The 21099-nt window shown below is 48.1% G+C and overlaps 1 protein-coding gene across 6 annotated transcripts in view; it reads right to left on the reverse strand.

The window, feature by feature from the left end:
* Nucleotides 1-15850, reverse strand: part of IL1RAP (interleukin 1 receptor accessory protein) — a 49797-nt gene extending 33947 nt beyond the window's left edge. For 3 of the 6 annotated variants that reach the window (XM_069792403.1, XM_069792408.1, XM_069792410.1), the window contains exon 1: nucleotides 15774-15831. The gene's annotated coding sequence lies outside the window, so the exon portion shown is untranslated. Of the gene's footprint in view, nucleotides 1-15467; nucleotides 15653-15773 lie in introns of those variants that run through there. The other 3 variants (XM_069792406.1, XM_069792405.1, XM_069792404.1) reach the window with 3 other exon arrangements.
* Between the last annotated feature and the right edge of the window lie 5249 nt (nucleotides 15851-21099).

The raw sequence follows: 21099 nt of genomic DNA on the forward strand, positions 1-21099 counted from the left end.
GCATAAGCAGAGAGCACCTTAGACTGCACAGACTGCAGAGTAACAAGAATGGGATGCATGAACTGTACTACTCAAAATCCAGCAGCGGATATTGAATCCTTCCTTTTCAACGTGTGCATCTGAAAAGCCTTTGTACAATGCTTTCCCTCTGCCGGGCTCATCTCGAAGAGACAAAGGAAATCCAGAGCCAGCCTGCTCTTCCCTGCACAGTCCATGCAAAGGGCTACAGACTGCCTCGGAAGCCATAAGACCTTCAGAAATGGGCAAGAAGCCGGGAAGAAAGTGAGTTTTCTTCCCTGGGGTCCAGCTGAGAGGGCTGGTCATCCCCTACCTCCTTCATTCAAACTGAAATGCCAGCTGCTAATCAAACCCTTCTCTATTGCCATCTGCAGTCAGCTCCCAATGTCACTTAATAAAACTCTGTAGAGAGGGAGCAAAATTAAGTGCTTCTGCCCTCTGGAAATGCTGAAGAAAGATAAAACATCTTTATGCCATCAGATAGGACAGAGAGAACCAACATGCTGCACTTTTGGCAGCATGCTTGTTTCAGCTGGGATAGAGTTAATTTTCTTCATAGTAGCTAGTACGAGGCTATATTTTGGATCTGTGCTGATAACACCGTTGATAACACAGGGATGCTTTCATTATTGATGAGCAGGGCTCACACAGAGTCGAGGCCTTTTCTGCTTCTCCCCCCACCCCAGCAGCGAGCAGGCTGGGGGGGCACAAGGAGTTGGGAGGGGACACAGCCAGGACAGCGGACCCCGACTGACCCAAGGGGTGGTCCAGAGCATACAATGTCATGCTCAGCATATAAAGCTGGGGGAAGAAGGAGGAAAGGGGGGACATTTGGAGTGATGGCATTTGTCTTCCCAAGTCACCGTTACGGGTGATGGAGCCCTGCTTTCCTGGAGATGGCTGAACACCTGCCTGCCCATGGGAAGTGGGGAATGAATTCCTTGGTTTGCTTTGCTTGCGTGTGTGGCTTTTGCTTTACCTGTGAAAATGTGTTTATCTCAACCCACAAGTTTTCTCACTTTTACTCTTCCAGTTTTTTCCCCCATCCCATCAGGGCGGAGTGAGCAAGCGGCTGTGTGGGGCTTAGCTGCCAGCTGGGGTTAAACCACAATAGGTAGGAATTTAGGAACTTTTGGGAATTCAGATGGTGGAAGAGAGAAAGTGTAAATGGTGTGGGGGGGATCATTCTCATAATAAAGATCCCTCATGGTTCCCTCTCCATTTGTCATTAGATAAATGCACAGCACGTCCTTACACACCCTTATTTTCCAGTGATTCTCTCCTGCATTTTGCACAAATCAGACTGAATTCAGCCCTGAAGCAAGCAGGAACAACTACTGACTTTGGATGAGTTTCTCTCGTTTAGAGCAAGGCCATTTACATGGCCCCAGGCCAAAATAAACTACTACATTTCACTCAGTGATACATGAACTCTGCAGCAAGCTAATATTTACATCCATTAACTATGCTTATAGGAACACGCTCCTTTCAACTGTCTCAAAGAGCCACCAGGTCTCTGTTCCCATGAGCAAGGTATCTAATGTTTCCAATGCTCTGCCTGCTAGTAGGAAAATTCTTGTTCCTTGCTCTACCCAGCTCTAAAATCAGAAGCTCTATACAGTGTGATTTACTTCTGGTTCATTCCAGGCTCTCCAGAGATCTTATCAGTGGAGATAGATGGACACGGAGCCTGTCAGATTACAGCAATTTCTCCATTACGGGAATGGGACTCAGTTGACCACAGCCCTGGCTGCTCTCATACTATACAAAATACAAGTGGCTGTGGAAGGCACAGGCACAGAGTCAAGGGCTGGTCAAGGGGAGCTGTCGCAACCTCCCAGATGCCCTGACTATGCCAGCATTTGCTAGCTGAGATGAAACAAGAGGATTCTCCCCCTTTGGTAAAGAAACGGAGAGCTCACGCACACAATGAAGAAGACACAGGGGACTGTAGGGCAGGCGGGCTTCTGCAGTCCAGGTCCGTTCCTGTGGCACATAATTATTAAAAAAGAAAAACAAACAAACCAATTAATGCCACAGGATTTGATGGTTTGTACTACTAACACAGTGCAGGGGCCAATTCTTGTATACTAGTGCTGCTAGCATTGTGATGCTTTGCTTTAAAAGGCCTGAAATCTGTGATATACCCCAAAGAGAAAGGTCTTCCCTCAGCAGTCCTGTGGTCACACAGTGTCATCATTTGTCCCCAGGGAGGATAACATGATTCTGCAGTGACACCAAGAAAAAAGCATTGCATCCATTCAGTTGCAGAGAGAGGGTGGGTTTTGCAATGCCGTAAGAATCTGACACCACAGGACTACAACCCACTCCGGTCTTGCCAGGAACCAAGAGTTTTCTCAGCCTTTTCCAGCAACCTGCTTCTTTGCTTCGTGACATCAGAAAGCATGTTGCCATTTTGCCTGCATATGATGCAATTCCAGCGGTGTCTGATTAACCCGTTGCACAATTCGGTATCACTGCCCTGAAACACCAGCATCTCTGGCTGCAACCAAAGGAGCCAGAGGTCAGAGAGTGCAAACACCAGCCTGCAGCAGAGGGGTTCACCTAACCGTGTCCACCCAAAAGGGACACAGACCTCACCTCTAGTACACAAGCAAATAAAATGAAGGGAGCCAGGAAAAAAAATCAGCAAGCAGAAGAGCATACCAGTTCAGAAATCACACCACAGCTAGAAAGCAGGCAATCAGAGCAGCCAGAAGAAGGCTGTAGAGCTCTGATACATCCTCAGCGCTCCAGGAACTTCTCACGAGACCAATATACGCTGAGGTGTTCTTAATGTCTCCATAAATTAACATTCTAATAATAATAATTCATAGAGCGGTTGGGGAAAATGATCCATCACTGCTGTTGCTGGAATTTTTTTAAGGAACTTGAAACGTTCATTTTGTTTCAAATCAGAAATTGTTTCCTTTTCGCTCCTGTGCATTTTCTTCTTCAAACTTTCACATTCTGTCTACTGGGGAGCAAAGAAAAGCAGGGTGTGGGGAAACACAGTCGTGGAAGTGTCTCCAGTCCTTAAAAGCAGAGGTGGTGGAAAGGTTTGTTTTTTCATTTGATACTGGCAAGAAGTGGCCTTTATGTCAGAAAAAACATGAATATTTTCATATAAAATACCTTTTAATAAAACACCCTTCCCAAACAAACCTAGGCAAGGAATCATTCCCTCCTGCCTTTAGCAGCATGGACGCCACAAAGGCTGTGCACTTTCCAAATGATTGTAAAACCCAAGACAGATGTCAAATAATTAACGAAGAAAGCTGCACTCAAGTAACTACTGTACACCTGTTCTCAAAGACACTGTACCAATTCTACAGAACAATGCTGCATTTTCCAAGAAAATGCCTTTGTCCCTCCTAACCACAGGCACCTAGGGAGAGCTGACAGGTTTTTTGCTTTTCGCTGAGAAGTCACACTACGGCACGCAGAACAAAAGCGCCCTTCAAAACCTTGCCACTAAGTGCTCTGGCTGAAAGGGCATTTAAAATAAAGCAGTTTCAGAAAGAGGAAAAAAAATAACACCAGCCACAGCAGGTTTTACATATTATTTCCTTTCTGTAATTCTGTCCCAAGCCCCTTTGAGTCAAAAGCATTCAAGAGTGCAGGACTGGCCCCAGGAAAAGGGATGCAAACACAGGAAGGCTAGCAAAAACCAGGGTGGGCTAGCTTAGGAAATGCTTTGCTTCTAATGCCATGTGGACTTGGGGCTGAAGGCTGACGGGCTGCAGAGTGAGGCTGGCACTCAGGAGAGGGGCACAGGTCCTCTGCTCCCACATCACTGTGGGCCCATGAGCCCTGCATCATTGTGCAGCAGCACTGGAGAAGGCTGCTTGATGAGTTTGCCAGGTTTTCTTAAGTAGAAAATAGATGTACAGTCCAAGTAAATTCAAAGAATCCAAAAGGCAGACAAAGGGCAGCCTGCAAAAGCCGCTGCAGAAAAGCAATAGCAAAAACACTAATGGGAAGTGGGAAAAGGCCCTTCAGCGCTCCAGGAAACACTTTCGCTTTTCAGTATGTGCAGGAGTAAGTCAGACAAAGGGGGGAATTACTGTAGCATAAACCATCTTGGTGCCACTTAGCCGGGCTTTGCGCAGCATCTCTCTGACCCTGCCTCTCCTCCGGAGGCCATTTGGGCACCGCACGGCACCACCCTTTGCTACGGTGTCAGCATTTCTGCTCGTACCCGTGCCCAAAGCGGAGCCACTCCTGCAGCGAGCTGCCCAGTCCCACAGAAAGCCCTGCCAAGCAACGTAATGTCACACTGAAATCTCTGGAGTCGTGGGTAGAAAGACAGGTTTCAGAAGTCCAGCCTTTTCTCCCCAGGAGGAATCAGCATGTTCATTAAAATTTTCCTTCCCAGACAGCTTCCAGGAACAGAATGGGGAGAAGACCAGCAGCAGTTTGATGATGAACTCCATAAGCAGCTCAGAACGCTTCTCCTGCTCTCACGCACGCTACGCCACGCTCACCACTTCAAACACAGGCACGCTGACCAACAAAGGGCCCCCAGCGCTATCCGCGGAAAAACATTCGCATCTCTCCTAAAGGCAGGGAGCCCAATTTGTCTTGGCAGCAGCTCCCTAACAGCCAGGCATATTTCAGCAGGAGACAGCCAGGGCTGAAGCCTGGCCCGCAATCAGGGATATCGCAGGAGCTGTACGTGTGACCCAGTCAGCACATCTAATGGTGACACATCCAAGGCAGGAGCCTACGAGATCGATGCTGAAGTCCCACTTTGGCCAGGGTAGCTGCACTTACCAGGCTATCGCATGCCTGACCACAGAGTGGGCTGAAAGGATTTTGTTCTGAAATGTTTCTATTATAAAAGCAATTTATATCATCAGAACCAAAGGAAACATTTAGATTTGAGCAGACTGAAACTTTGTCACTAGCCAGAATCACAGCAAATATTAAACACTTGCTTTTGCGGGGGGGGAATGATGGGAGTCATACAGAAAGCTACCCTGGTGAGAGGTCTCCCCTGTCACTAGCACAAAGCATCTTCTGTCTTCCTTGGCTAGAGCTGGCCACCATCACGCAGGACCTGGAAGCACCGGCTCCCGGCACTGGGGAGCTACAGTGCTCACACACAGCTTTACACTCAGGTCTACGAGTACCCAGAAGAAGGAGGAAAAAACAACAAACAAAAAAACCCCAAGAAAATCCGGAAACAGTCTTCTTGGTCAGTGGCTCAGCCAGCTCTTTGCCAGCTGAGGACATGACACCAGGCATCCGAGGTGGCTCCGTTTGCCCGTCACCCACCGCTGCCCTTCCCTGGCCTCCCGCGCCGCACATCCAGGCCAAGGGCTGCAGTCTGCTGGCTTTTTAGTAATTACTTTTTACTAAATCCCCCACATGGGGATGAATAAATTGCACACCGCGTCACTCTGGGATCACCCCAGGAGCTGATCCCAAGCTACTTCTCCTTCAAGACAGCAGCGCAAACTGCCGGAGCAAGGCTGACCTTCAAAGAGCACCAAGAGCTCCCGCGGGCAGAGCAGGCAGCAGCCCCACCTTGGGCTCAGAGGCTTGGGGAAAAGCAGGGAGACGTTCATTAACAGTGAGTCATTTCTGGGAGCTTCCTTGGTAGTGCAAGATTTGCCTCTGCCGGTGCCAATGATTGGGACATCGAGGCGATTGCCAGGCAGGGAATTTGTGATCCGCTATTGGCATTTAGATACCATCTCCTGGCGTCCTTTTGGCTCAACAGATTTAACGCTAATAATGAGAATTCAGAGGAAGAAGCTGTTTTTCCTCCTCTCAAGAGAAAAGGAAAAAAGTGCAATCTAGACATGTGGAGAGAAGTGTGAGGGGCTTGAAAATACATCTGAAGAAAGTCAGTATCCCCTCCTTTCCTTTCCAGTTCGCCTGGGGTCCTCTCAGGGCTTGGCAAAGCAGAAATGCTACAGATCTTGCACAATGCTCTGCTGGAGCCCTGGGTGCCGCTGATTATACACTGGCAGCTGTTTAGCAGGCAGAGCACACTGTATTTCATACATTTAAAATAAGCTAGCTCAATATCCGTCACCTCTCCAAAATGTATGCACACCTGGACAATACAAATAAACAGCTGGGACTATCACCGAGAGATCTGTGGAGTGGGCTGAAGAGGGGCAGGTTGAGCCACAGCTATGAAATCAAACAGCACGGATTACCAATGCACAGACTCTGGCCACCGAGCAGTTCAAACACCAATCTACAAGAGCACTTCTGTGCTCAAGCAAAAGGTATCCAGCCAAGATAGTCTATTTTTTAAGTCTGAATAGCCAGGGAATGAAAAGCTTCCAACAGAGCTTCAAAGAGAGCTGAGACCTTCCATGAAGCCAGACACAATGCTTCTATTTTGGACAACGATGTTACAGTGAAAGGAGAGCTCTGAGAAATACCCACGTATTGCACTACTGGAAAATAAACTGACAAACTAATCTCTGCACAGAAAAAAAGAAATCCGCAACCAACATGGCTCAGAGACCTGAGGACACTTAAGGAATCCAGAGTGAGATTCCGCCCTTGCTGGAATAGTTCTGATTAGCTGTCATGGAGTACCTGGAGACATCTGAGAACAAGCATTTAATTTATACATTCTGCCTCCTGACCTTTTTAATGGCTTTTAGATGTAAGCAACTCCACTGCCCTCTCTAAGAGGTTATTCCAACATCCTTGTGGATATAGCGGCACGTCCACATTGTGCAACAGATTGCAGAGCAGCAACTCCAAGCTAGCTCAGCCCAAGTCTCTAACGCCAGAGAATACGATGCAGACTTGACCAGGCTTTTCAGCTGGGTTTAGTGCCTTTCACAGGACTGGCCTGGCACTCTTGAACCCCAGAACAGCCTTCCCAGGAGAGGTGTTTTCCTCGCAAGCCCAGCATGGCACAGCCAGTGCTCTGCAGCCCCACTGCACACCCCCACTGTCACAACAGGAGCTGCACCCAGCCCTGCTGAGCACTAGCTGTAATAGGCTCTCAGTCTCAAAAAACTCTCCAAGAGTTTCTTAAGTTCAAGTCCTTGCTGCCAGCTACATACCTGCTCTTTCACTTCACCTCCTCCCCTTACAGCCCTCAGTGCTTGCAGACCAGATTCCCAGGACGGCTGCTCCATATTCAGCCAACATCTTCCCCTTCTTGTTCCCCCAGAGAGGGACACAGCAAGCAAAAAGCCTCCAAGCACTACCGTGCTCCTGAGCACAACGTCACTGCGCTTCACTCCCCTTTCCAAGCATCTCTTTTACTGTACCATTGCCACAAAATCCCCAGGCAGACTGCAATGTCTCCAGCACCGCTGGCAGGTTTACCCATGCTGCTGCCAGTGGCGAAGACCTGATCTCCAGCTCTCCCTGCGGTGGCATAAGAGAAGGATTTCCTCAAGCGACTCTGGGCATCCTGGGATGAGCAACATATTCAAGGGTAAAAGCAAACTAGCTGAGTTTTTCTTTTTCAAGTTTGGGCCACACAGTGTTTCCACGCTTGGAACTTCTATTAATCACATTAATTTAATCGCATTTAGCCTTATAAGAAAAAGCAAACAACAATAAGACATGAAGATGCTTCATTCCCCCTCCTTCAGCTCAAACAAGCTGCTCTGTAAGTGTGCTTTACACCTCAATCCACAGCAAAATTTAAAGCAATAGAAAAAGGAACAGCAAAGGCACTGAAAGCCCAGGAGTCACCTGCCTCCCCCAGGACAACACCCCACTTACAAGCAGTTCTCCAGAGGTCCTTCCAGCCCTCCCATGGGCCTCCATGTTCCCAACCCATCCACTTGGTCCTCCTGGTGACTATCAGAGCAACTTTCTTCCACCTGCCTGCCCCTTCCTGGTCAGCACAGCACAGTTTCGCTCTGCAAAGGGGACTAGAAAAAGCTGGGTACGGACAGAAAAAAGGAGGAAAAGAGAAACACAACAAGACAATCCTTCCCATGTCACATCCATCACATTTGCTCTCCACATCTCTAACATTTCCTTCTGCAAATATTAGGTTGCACCCTCACAGGGAACTTGCTCAGGCTCTGCCTGCACTGACCCCATCAGTGCCACTCTAAATTCAATCTTCTAACAATGGCACCCTGAATTTTCAAGTCCAGGAGCCTCCTATGAGAAGGTCTGCTCTGTGACCCACAGCACCTACACAGTGGGAAGGCTGAGAAGGAGCCGCAGGCAGCAAGCAGTGTGCTGTGATTGTCATCAATATTAATTATTTGGGGAGAATATGATTGATCTCATGAGGGCAATGAATTCATTTCTCCAGCTGAATGACAAACAAAAGGCAATATATGCGCTGCTGACATTTCCAAAGGCTACAAGGAGCAGTGACAGGAGGAAATACCGCTATGTGTTAAAACCCCGCTGCAAAGGGCCAAAAATCTGAAAAGTCTCCAAAATTTTCTGTTCCGAGCACTTTCAATGCCAGGAAGCGGATGCCTTCATATTCCAAAATCTGCACTGACCCTAGCCCTGGGCTGCCTCACCTCTTTGCATTGAGAGGAAGCAATCACTAAGTGTCTTTGGAGAGTTGGGTTGTTTCCCCTCTTGCTCTTTGAAACTTCTTTTCAACAATTACAGAGTCATTGCACCTGGCAGACAAGGTGGGGGGGGAAGCTTAGAAAGGGGAAAACATTGCCTTCCTGGGTGGCCACAACCCAGGGCTATTCAGCAGGGCTGAAATGCGAAAATGCAGCTCCCCTGTGCAGTGGGAGAAGAGGAGGACACAGTAAGCCTGGAGAAAAGCATTCCCACCTCTCCATGGCCTTGGTTCAGGGATGTCTGTGTGTGTGCAGCCTCCCAAGGAGCCAGAATTAAACAGTCTCCCTAAAGCCCACATAGCAACGTGAGACAGAACAAGGAAGGTGGAGAAAGGTAAATGCACTGGGGCTGGGGCTGTTTTTACAGGAGAATGGGTGAGGGGGAAAGACGCCCCAGTCTGTGGGGATGTTAATCCAGTGGAGCCTGAGTTTTGCCACCTCCTTCAGTCACCCCAACACGAGCCCTGTCTGGCTCAACTGCAACCAGCACAATTAGCTAGAGCAACACATTTTAGGATCCAGCAGCACATCTGTGCTCATTCAAAGAGGCTGGGTGCCCTACAAGCCCTTCACAGCCTGCCAACGTTATCATGCTGGGCAGCAACACATACATCCCGCTCGCATTATCCAGATTCCTCCTTATAAACAAGGGCTGGGAGGTGTCTGTGCTTGAAGGAGGAAGGGGGAGGTAGCTATTTCTCAACGGAACAAATCCAATTATTTGTATTAGAGTGAATTTGTATGGCTCTTACTGTCAGAATAAGTATTTTCTACAGATCCTGGAGCTTTGAATCAACAGATTGCCGATGTTACTATGGTGGCCCTAGATGTTACTATGGTGGGGTAGAGGTGAGGTGCTTTTACTTTTGGTTCCTTGCAAGATTGGCTTTTTGCACTAGGGCTAACCTCAGAAAATAATAACTAGAAATTTGGGCTCCTGCCACTGCCATTTACTATGCTCCCGTAAGTCTCTAAGGTGGAAGATTTTAAAACAGTTTACTAGTTTAGGGTAGCAATATGAGTTTCTGCTTAATCTACATGAAACATACAGAGGCATCAATCACCAACTGTAGTGCATGAAAAATTGTAGTGCCTCCCTGATAATCAGGCATCAGAAAGCTTAGAGATGGCTGTCCCCTGAACGGAGTGCATTAGCAGGGGCTTCTGAAATCTGTGCCTCTGTTTCCCCAGCCACACTTATAACAGCCTCTCCCCACCTCACACCACAGCTGTGCATCTTAATGTCTCTAAAGTGCTTAGAGATGCCGAGATGAAAGATAACATATGAGTGCAAAGTATAGATTAATTCCCTGAGCTCAGCAGTCACTGGAGCTGATGGGGCTAAATGTACCACATACCCACCACGCAAAACTTGGGTTCTGAGCCTGTCTTAAATAGTAACTACTTAAGCAGCAGTTCCCTTGGAACAAGTCATTTTGGGGCTGGTTGGCTGGGCACATGGAGTCCCAGAAGGCAGGAAACACAGAAATGCAATACACTACTATGAAAAATAGATGCTTTTCCAGAATAAGGTTTCAAACCTGTTCCTATAGAATCTGGTAGTGGGATTTCAACTCATTTCAGTAGGAACATGACAGAGCTGTTCACATTTTAGCAACCAGCGTGTTAAGAGCATGGCCAAACATAATTCGAAAAGCTATTTCCACTTCTGTTTGTTTTTTAAATGATTAAAAATCCAGTTTAAATATTGCAAGGAAAACTTTAAATTGAGCAAGATAAGTTTTGGCTTCCTTCCGAGTAGAAGGCAAACCCCAAAACGCTACTGCAAATCTAACAGATGGGAGTTATTTTTCACTCTTTAAAAATTTCATTCCCTTGCACTGAGATTAACTGTAATTAGCTCTTTATTTACATCTAGGACAAAAGGTAAGATGATAAAGAAAGGCGACTATAACCACAAATCACAGGCAGCAAAAGGCAAAAAAAAGCAAATAATCCCTCTGAGAAGAAAACGTCATGTCTTTCTCGCCAAGCAGCATAATTGTTATAAATATATCGTTAAACAGCTCCACAGCATCCTGTCAGCACTAAGGATAAACATTTAGGTCACAGTTTTGCAAGCTTTTACACACAAGTTGATCGAATATATAAGAATCATCCTCTGAACATCTGAAAACATCACATGCCTATGAGTGGACAGATCAGGCCTAAGAGAGTCAGGATATTTCATTACACTTTCTTTCAGTCATGCAAGGGATTAAGCAAAACCAGAAGAGAAAAAAAAACAACAAACCCCAAAACACCACAACACACAGCAGCTTTTCTAGTTAAAGAGACAGAGAGGCATTAAAACTTACTTTCTCTTTTTGTTTTTTTTTCCATTTTTTAAAGTCCTCTTCTAATTCTGATAACACCTCAGCTTAGCAAAACTGAAGAGGCTCCTTAAGTATTTGCGTGAGCGCATGATTCATGTTGTATCTTTATCCTCCCGTCGCACAACAAACCTGTCCGAGGAGCTCCCTGTGAAGCCCAGAACCAGCCTTCTGCCGTGGTACTTCCAGGCTGCAAGGCAGAGCTCCCAGCTTGCGCCCAGACAACCCACTGACCACGGCCACGCTGGCTGATGCTGAAGGCCAGATCCAAAGCTGTAAGGATTAAATAGTAAAGCTTGCCCAGCCATGCCTAAGAGAGCTGTTAGCAATACAGACGACTAAACCGCCTTGATGGCAGTCTCAAATGCTTCCGAATCAACTGGGCACTCCCCTATGCCAGCTCAGGTATCCCAATACCCATGATGGACATGGCATGGGAGAGCGTGACCATCCAGTTCTCCTTCTAGGCATGGTAATACGGTCTCCTTCTGCGGACACCTAGAGAGAGCTGGGAAGAGCTGGTAGCTCTTGATGACCCTGCTCTGGGTGGGATTGCCAAGGTAATGGCTCTCTGGCACCTCCCCAGTGTTCCCAGGAGAAGGAGCCACCTACCACTCCCCTGATTCAGCCCAGGATTCATGGCAATCTCTTATTCTTTGCCCCAAACATAGCTTTTAAATTAACAGTCCCTTTTTGTTAACACATGTAAATCTGAAAAGACTCCATAAGAATCAGCGTAACTTTTTAATATAAATATGGAGTTGGCACATAACAAAAGAGAGAGAAGTAGGAGAGTAAGAACGAAAGCCAGAAGGTCCAAACCTAACACCAGGGACCTTGACTCCACTCACTGAAAAAGTTAAGGACCGGTATAATTCTCCTCATTTTACTCAGACGACAAAGTGAAGCTCTCACTCTCTCACACTCTTTCCTTCTCTTTCCCTAACACTCTCGGAGACTTCTATCTTTAGCCAGTTATCCTTGCTGTAATTTTCTTAAAACTGTAATTGGATAATCATGCCAACTCAGGGGAAACCTGTGTCAGAGGAATTCCTGGGGATATAGCCCCCATTTGATGAAACTGAGAGTAGCTAAGTTAACAAAGGACTGACTAAAGATACGATTCTTTGCTCATAGTAGAAATCCTCTTTTACCAGAAACTATTTTTAAGGAACCCTATAGCAAAATATGTATGCTTGTACATTCATGCTCCCATATTCTATTTTCTGTCAAATAAGACTCTGAAATTATGAATATCATGATCTGTGCATGTGTCTCACTGAGACCTCTGAGGTTGAAGGTAGCAAGTGTGCTGGCTAAGATCTAAATTCCCAAAAGCAGAGGCACCATTTGAACTAATTTCCCAAAATCAGTTTCCTTTTTGCAGTCTCTCCGAGCATACATGTGGCTCAGTTGCATGCCAAAGCCCTACACGTAAAAACACTGCGGCTGAGAAACACGAGATTAGCCTTCTGCTTTGCAAAAACATTGGGGTGGGGAGGAGAAATCCTAAAATACCTCCCAAAAGAAGCAGCTGTTTTGTTCCAGTTTAGCAGTGACCAAATCTCAGCCATACATTTTGCTGATGGCAGAGCAGAACAAAGCAGTCACAAACCTTGGAGGGAAAGAAACCCGCCTGCACGTGAGCCCCTGAGCTGCACCCAGGCTGCAGAGCTGGTGCGAGAGAGGGGATCAGCTCAAGCGTGGCAAACATGACAGACAGCTTTGCCTTCCTTCTGCCCCTGCATCTGGCCCACCTCGCGCAGCCGAAGGAGCACCAGCTCTCACCCACCGGGTACAGAGATGCTACCGGCTGGGCTGCATCAGCCTGGCAGCACAGAGGAGACGGCTCTTGGATCTGCTTATAGGAGCAGAGATATCCACGAGCTGTGTCAAGAGAAAGGCAGGGGAGGAAGGAGGAGAGCAGGCAAGGTCTGAACTGTGAGCTCCACTGTAGAAAGTGTTTCAGTTCCCAGATAACGTGGAGCTGTTCACAGATTTCAGCTTATATAGGCTTTTCCATATATCTATTTTTACTCCCGAAGCATTCCCCATTACAGTATGATGAAAAGAAAGACCGGACAGCATGGATGCTCACAGATACCTGAACGCATTTCACATGCTGATTATAATCTTCCAAACTGTCCACCTTGCTAAGGCAACCCGTGCTCTGAGAACCAAGCTGGGACACCTCCTCTCCCACACCGCCAGCTGCAAGCAAGGGTTACGTTTGTGGCAATTTTTTGCAAGTCAGAGTCTTGCTGAAACAGGAGGACATTTGACAGCACTGGAAGACCCAGGACAGATGGGGAAAGGAATATGAATCATATGCCTGCCAAAATAACCAACATAAAAGTCCTGACATAAGTGAGAAGGAATAAAAGAACAGATCTGGCCTCTTGTTCTGAAGGAATGAAATGCTTCTTCCCTGGTGCTGGCATCTGGCACATGCAGGTATTGAAGGAATAAAGCTGGAACAAGCTCCCTCTGCCTCCTCCTTCCTATATGCATATTTCAGAGCATAAAATTATAGCACCAAGGCCAGCAAGGAGGCATTCCCCATCCCTCCACGTATCCAGGCACTACCCAACCTCCTGCCACACCGCTCTCCCTCCGAAGTCTCTCTTACCCATGTGTTCCTGCGAGGCACTTTGGGGTAGCACTACCTGACCCAGGGTATGAGCCTGCTCAAGCCCGGACCGGTGCAGTACTAATCCCCACTGCACACTAGCTAATGCTCAGATGCAGGATACCTGAGCAGAGCCCCTTCCAGAGGTCTGGAAGGAGAGAGCCCCGAGGTGTTCAGACACAAGCTTTCCTTCACAGACTCTGGAGGGATCATGTGTGGGCAGACTTGAGCAAGCACAGCTCTTCCTATGTAATACATAGACACTTTGAACTCAAGCTACATCCAGAGACATGGAAAGAAAGTCACAGGGCTGCGTGCGTGTAAACCTGTCCTCTGCCTTGCACAGAGGTGCTGTGTTAGAAACTTAACCCCTCGCCCCACAGCTCTCTGCTTCACCTCCATGCAGCATCTCCCACCTTCCCAGCTTAATGTTCCCTGATCAGTTCAGCGCCCTGCACACTTCCACCGCCCCACGCCCTCACAGCCTTACTCTCCACATTCCGTGTTATTCTACATCCTTAACCGCTCCTACAGAGAAGGTGTTCCCAGTGACCAGAACAACCCTGCACCTACTTCAAGAGCTTAATCCTCTCCACCCGTCCTTCCCCGCTCACCACAGCCAGGCAGGCAATGGGAGCAGAAAGCAGGATGCTTCCCAGCACCGAGCCCTCCCACCAGAAAGCCCTCGGGCTGGAGTGATGCTCTCCATGCAAAGAGGAGAGGCTTTTCCTGCAAGGAACATAAGAAAGCAAGTAAATCTTCCAGAGCTGCCAAAAGCAACCTGTTATAAATGACCCTCTAAGTTATGAGATAGGGACTCTCCACAGCACAGTTAATAAATAACACCCCACAATCCTTCTGTGTATGGAAGTATAAGTTCAGTGACAGTTCTGCTTACCCACGAGGGGCCACAGTTAAAAATGGAGTGTCAGGAAAATAGTACTTTTTAATTATATAGCAAATAATTTTTTTAAAAAAGATAAGGAGCTTGCTGCCATCTCCCAAACCCATAAGTAAAAAGCCTTTCCTAGGATAACAAAACTAACTGCATGGAACAAAAGCCATCACTTCATAAGAAAAACAGAATTTTATCCAAGCGTTACCACCAGCTATTCACAAAGCAGAGCCTAGGATGGAAAGAAGGAGTGTGTGTGTGTGTGACAGTGTATTTATAATCCAGTTTACAGTAACATCCTAAGGCCTTGAGATCAGGATCCCGTTGTGCCAAGCACCGTACAGACACGCTCCGAGAAGCCAGCCCAGGCTGAGGAACAAGCACTGCCACTGTAATGAAGGGAAGTGACACTGGCACAGAAAAGGGCCACCTGAAGCACTGCTACCTTGATGGCTTCCTTTTCAGGAAAGCATTCCCACCATCTAGTTTCCATCCAGATACCCCCCCAAAATGCTTCAGATAAGGGGGCAGCTGTCCTCAGCAAACACACAGCAAAAGGCACCTTGCTGCCAGCATCTGATCACTTTCAGGCTGTTTTCTTGGACACGTCTCTTCCACTTCATTTTTCTGCTGCAGCTTGAGTCTGACCCCTTCCTCTCCCCCCTTCCATTTCAAAGATCTGTTTGACAGCAGAACAGAACAGGTATCAGAGGCTCAACGCATTTGCAATGCGGATGAAAATTAAAGTTGCATTTGCCAGTGCACGCAGCGCTCTAGCTAGGAACATCCAAATTTCCCCGGCCCAAAGGAGGGAATTTAAGCAAAGCACTCTGCCTTTCGGGTCCCGGCGGCACGGGCAGCGCGGCTGCGGTCCTGCACCTCGCCTCGGGCTTGCCTTCCCACCGGCTGCGTCCTTTACCGAGGGACAGCGCCGGGGTGTCCCCGGCTCCGGCAGCGGCACAGGCGCCGCAGCGCCCGCTCGCCTCCTCCGTCCCTCCGCTCCCGTTAACCCCGGCCCGGCGGGGCTGGACGCGGCCGCGCACCTTCGCTCTCACCGGGCAGAGGCGTCTCCGGGCCGGGGGCCGCCAAGGCTCCTCGGGCTCTGCCCAGCGGTTCTTCTTTCTTTCTCCTTTTTCCCCGACGAGCGGGGGCTGCTGCTGCTGCCGCCTCACCCCGCGCACCGCCGGGGCTGGAAACCGCCGCCTCCTCCAGAAACTTTCCCTCCGAGCGCGGGGAAGTTCAGGACCGGGGCGGGCCGGACCCCCCCCCCCCGCCGCCCCGGGGCCGCTCCTCCCGCCCGCCGCCCACGCCTACAGAAACACGCGTGTACCCCCCCTCCCCCCCCGCACACCGTGGCTCACCTGAGAACGCGGGGGGGGGCGCGCAGCCCTGTCCAGCGCGCCGCGCTCTCCTCCTCCTCCTCCTCCTCCACCTCTTCTTCTTCCTCTTCCTCCTCCTCTTCGTCCCCGCTCCGCCCCTTTCCCCGCCGGCCGCGCTCCTAACGCCCCCGGGGAGGGGTGTGTGTTGTGTGTGGGGGGTGGTGGTGTCACACCGGGGTGGGAGGAATCGCGGCGAGCGAGCGAGCGCGGGGCGGGTTTGTGAGGCGGGTTCGTGAGGCGGGAGGCTGCCGCCGCCGGGTCCCTCTCGCAGTTGGCGGGGTCCTGCTGTGAGGAGGCGGGTTAGGCGGCCGGCCGCGGGCCACGGCTCCCTCTCCTGGCCCGAGCTGTCGTGCCGGCTTCGAAGCTGCCTGAAGTCAGGGGCCCCGTCCTGAGGGCGGCCGAGAGACTTCTGGAGCCTTTGGAGCCAGCCCGCTGCCTTGGTTCGGTAAAGCGGGCTGGCGTGCACAGCCCTAATGGCGCTGCGGCCCCCTGCGCTCCCTGCGGGCCGCTTGTCCCCCCCCGGGAGGCAAACTTTGCCCTCCTCCCCTCCGTGGGGAAGGAAGGGCTCGTTGGTGAGGGCCGTGGCACCCCGGGCGCCGCGATGCCACCTCGTCCCAGAGAAGCGGCACCTTTTTGCTGTATCGCTGCCACGGATGCAGCCCAGATGAGGCTGAATTTGTTGGTGGGTGAGGAGCGGACGCCCGAAACGGGCTCCAAGGGAAACGGTAGCGAGGCTGAGGAGCGGAAGAAAAATCTGCAGAAATTTGGGCTGGCGCCTTCACCTGGGGAACGTGGCCGGTGACGATCGGTGCAGCCCCTAGTGCAGGACTGGCCTTGTCCCGCTCGGGGAGGAAAGCACTCTCTCCTCACAGGTTGGCCAGGAGGCTCTTCCATCCTGGCAGTGAGCGACCTGGCCTTATTCGTGCTTTTGCCACCGCTTGGCAGCCTGACAGCAAAGCGATATGTCTGGACACGAAGCCTTTAGTGCTAAGGAAAATCCTGTCGGTCGAAAGTGCTGCAGCGCTTCTTCGCGCTATTGGCTACAACACTTGGACCGAGATCAAGATTCCGGCCGTTATCCCCAGGAGGTGGCTCTAGGATATCTAGGAGACCAAATTTCACTCCACCCTGTGAAGCTCCTCTGCAACAAACCTGTCCTGGAGAGCAGGGCCGGTTGCATCTGGTGCAACCTCTCACAGCCACCACTAGCACATATGTCCCCAATCTTCTCCGCGAGGCTGTGTGAGGTACCGCTGCACGCACACCTGCTGCTGCAGAAGGAGGTCCGTGTCCTGGCAGCCCACCCCAGCTCATCAAGGGCACACCTGAAGTTCCCCCCCCACCCCAAGGAGGAGCGGCTGTGGCCTGGCTGTGCCACAGGGTGTGAAGGAGCTGCTCTGGGAGGCCGGCGCTGCTCCTGCTGCTCCGGCAGGAATAGCTCTTCCTCCTGCACCTCTCTCCCCTTCCCTTCCCAGTGCTCTGGCACAGCAAAATTAGGCAGAAAGTTTCTTATCTCAGCAGCTTTCTTCTCCTGGCAGTGAATGCCCTTGAAAATCTGCCTACTTGGCTTGTGCTTAGAGTCAGCTCTACTCAAGCCATCTCTAACCCAAATCCATCCAAGTATTAAAGTAACTTGTTAAGGCCGAGCTCTGTGTAGACTAATTTACCTCACTCTTAGGGCAGATTAGTCCGTGTTTCGCTCCACGCTACCTGCACAGCTCCAGGATCCAAGATAGCTTGTCTGCAGCTACTTTAGGTATCCATACACTCGGCTGCATTACTGAATATAGGCAAAACTGGAATGGCAAGGCACATTTTGTGAGCTGTATTTTCCAACGTACTTACAGAGAAATATGTGCTTAAAATCTTCTGTTGAAACACGACAGTCCACTTTTCTCATAGAAGATGAAATAACAAAAGGATTGCATATTTTAGTTGTGATATTTAATGCAGCTGTGGGAGTAGCTTAGCTGCTCCAGCGATTGTTACAAGAATTAAATAATAATAATAATAATAATAATAATAATAATAATGATACCTTGTTCTACATAATATCTGCCATCCATAGATACAGATCCGGGATAGGACGTGTCATTATTCTTGTTTGGGAGGATCCAGGCACTGTTGCAATACTGGTAATGCAGGTTAACAGTCATCGACATGTACACCCTGGCATATTCATACCGTTCCAAAATCCTAGCCTGCCAGTGCAAATTAGGGTCTTTAGGCCACTGTCATTAATTTTCTCTGATTTTGACAGAAAGCCAGAATTAGACTTTAGATTTCATTGAAAGGCTCATGAATTAAGGTTCAAGACCACATTTCCAGAGATTGTTTTAAAGCTACAGCTGATAGCAAAGCCCCAAACCACACCTGCTTATTGTATTTTCATGGGAAAAGATTCAAACTCTTTTTGCTTATAGATGAAAAGAATCAGCAATTCCCTACTGTAAAATAAGGGTAATATTGCTCACTTGGGCTCAGTGCTGTCATAAGGATTATTTTTGTATTGCTATTTTTTCTCCCATCCTCTCTCCACACTTGCACATGCTATTTCTGTGCAGGTTAAAATGCAACACAGCTACACCCTAGAGTGAATTATACTACAGTTTGAAGAGCAATTCAGTAAATAGAAAACATTTTTTAAGCACAAAAAAGCAGCATTGTGCCACAATTTTGGGGCAGGGAGCAAAGAGCAGCATTACTAAGTGAAACCACGGAGGGAAATTAAATAGCAGAGGAATGTGTTGGTGTTTAGCCAGGACACTGGAGCTGCTGGCATTGCGACTGCTGCAAAAATATTCCACAGATCTCCAGTAACAAGTGGCCAAAGGCCTTGATTTGCTGCTGTTCTATTTCCGTTAGGCAATTTAGAGCTAAAAGCACAGGAGGAGCCTGGATCATACAGCCCAGTTCTCCGCCATGCCAGGCACAATGTTGTTTATGGTCCTTTTCATGAAAGGACCATGCTCCAACTTAAAACAAGTTTGTGTTTTCTGCCCGTTAATGCTGCTGGGAGATTCTCCCAGACTGTCCATGTCCCTGATGGTCAGGAACCTTCATGTCATTTCCATCACCAGTTTATTCCCACATATTCTGGCACCAGCATTGGCTCTCATTTCCGTAGCTGCTCATCACTCCTTACTTAAGTATTTTATGGAGATGGTTCTTGCCTCCTTTCCTCCCCCGAGCTACACAGGACTGGCTTTTCAATCTTCTTTCCTAAATGACTCTCAATTCACCTCAGACCTCTTCCTTCCATCTGTTCTGATTTCAATTAATCTTAAAGTGCATATGGATGACCAAAAGTAGTTATAGTATTAAATGGGAGGAGGTCTCACTGATGCTTCATACAATGACATTAAAGTCCCCATTTCTCACTGAAATACCTCACCCGGTAATCCCAAGATTGCATTTATCTTTCCGCAAATAAGCTGTAGTGCTGACCTCATATTTCCCCTCCATTTTTGCTTGCAATGCTAAGTTCCCAGGCTGGATCAGAAACTTGTTACTATTCCCTTGTCAGTTCCCAATTCTCTTGTATTTGTCCCAACTCTCAGCCTGCATGCAGTTTTCTGATTTGTTTGTTCTTAGCCAGCATTTCTGATACTGGGAGATCAAGGTAGTTTCATAACCTCTAAAAGACATGTTCCTGCTTGTTACTTTACTCACACCCACCTAACCCATTTTTCCTCTTTCCTAGTTCAGGAAACAAGCCCTAGACTACATATAATTATAGTCTGTGTAGTTATAAATGAACGTGCCTTCTGTGTTTTACACCTACATTTTTAACTGGCATTGAGAAGAGCATGCCTGATAACCTAAGATAAAGGACATCATAGAAGAAACGGGAGAATGACAGACATTTCTGACATAGCAGCACATGAACCTCCCATCTGCTTCTGTCAAGAAGCTGAGGTTACCCACACACGGGGGTAAAGGCTGAATATTTTCTGCTGAGACCATTTTCCAGCGAGGAACCTGTGCCTGGCTGTGCAGGCACACATGGCTTTCAGACAGGTATGCACTGCTCATTCACTAAAATGCATGAGGAGCTGCAATTCTATCTGCGTCAGGTGAGCTTGACTAACACAGATCGTGTATTCTTTGCCATATTGACTATATCCAAACTAGATCTCAAATCATCTCACTCCCCGGTGAGGCATGTTGTGTGAACCTCTATAAAAACCCTGCACGAGGAGGGATTGGAAGCACAGCTTCGTTATGAGGTCATCGTTTATTCCTGAGGATGTAGCAAATAGCTGTTGTCCGTGTTCATGTGCTAAATATTGTTAGTGTCTCTTCCTCTGTATTACCGTGGCGGTAGGACTGCTAATGCAAATGGTTCTCAGATGGAAACTTGACCTTACATGACTTGCACCTAAGTCCATTCAAATCTCTGTCACAAATGTTTTGATACAGCCTAAGGCCGGAGATATTTTCCAGTCCTATGATTCTGTGTTTCATACAAGCTAAAACTATTTCAGATCAGTGATGGAGAGGAATATCTTCTCATCCTGCTAAAGGCTTCAACTTTTGGCAGGTATCTGACCCACAAGTACACACACGTTGGACACAGTTTGTGTTTAGGATGCCTGGACATCCTTCTGCACAACACATTCAAACGTACCGAGTTTGTATAAACTGTTGGGTATTTCTACATGGAGCAGTCTTTGGAGCTGTTTTCAGACACCTTGCTTCTCTGGCTGATGGTTCTGACACCACTGCAAAAGGGAAAAGGCACTGAAGTAACACGCCGTCTTTCCTGGTTAAATGGAGCCAATTAAAAGATCTTAAGAAAGCAGGAAAAGCCTTCATACGTCATGTTTGTATCCTACCTAATTGTAAAAGCTTTTCCTATCTTGACATAAGTTTATACAGATGTTTTGATGCTTTAATAGTTTTTCAATAGGTTTTTTTTCTGAACAAAACCCAGCTTTTCTGAGTAACTCTCCGATGATGAATTGCAACGGTTATGGAAAAAAAGAGAGCATCATGTCTGGTGAATGAAAAAAATTCCATTAACACACTCCACAAGCTTATTATTATAATCAATAACAGTTTACTTTTTCCCCTAAAAATGCAAGATCATTCTGCAGAATGGCCTTTTAAATCTTTGATTTCACTTCAGCAGTGATGAAGCAACATTAACCTTTAGACTCTCAGTTTATCTGTGCATAAGTTAAGGATTTCTTAAGGAAAACAATCCTTTTGTGTAACTCTTAGAAAGGTTACACAAGCAACAGAAGATTTTAGGAGCAAACTCAAGAAACTGCAGAAAACCTTACACAATCCCTGGAGAGGGCAG

This window comes from Haliaeetus albicilla, chromosome 9, assembly GCF_947461875.1.
Source record: "Haliaeetus albicilla chromosome 9, bHalAlb1.1, whole genome shotgun sequence".
NCBI lineage: Eukaryota > Metazoa > Chordata > Aves > Accipitriformes > Accipitridae > Haliaeetus > Haliaeetus albicilla.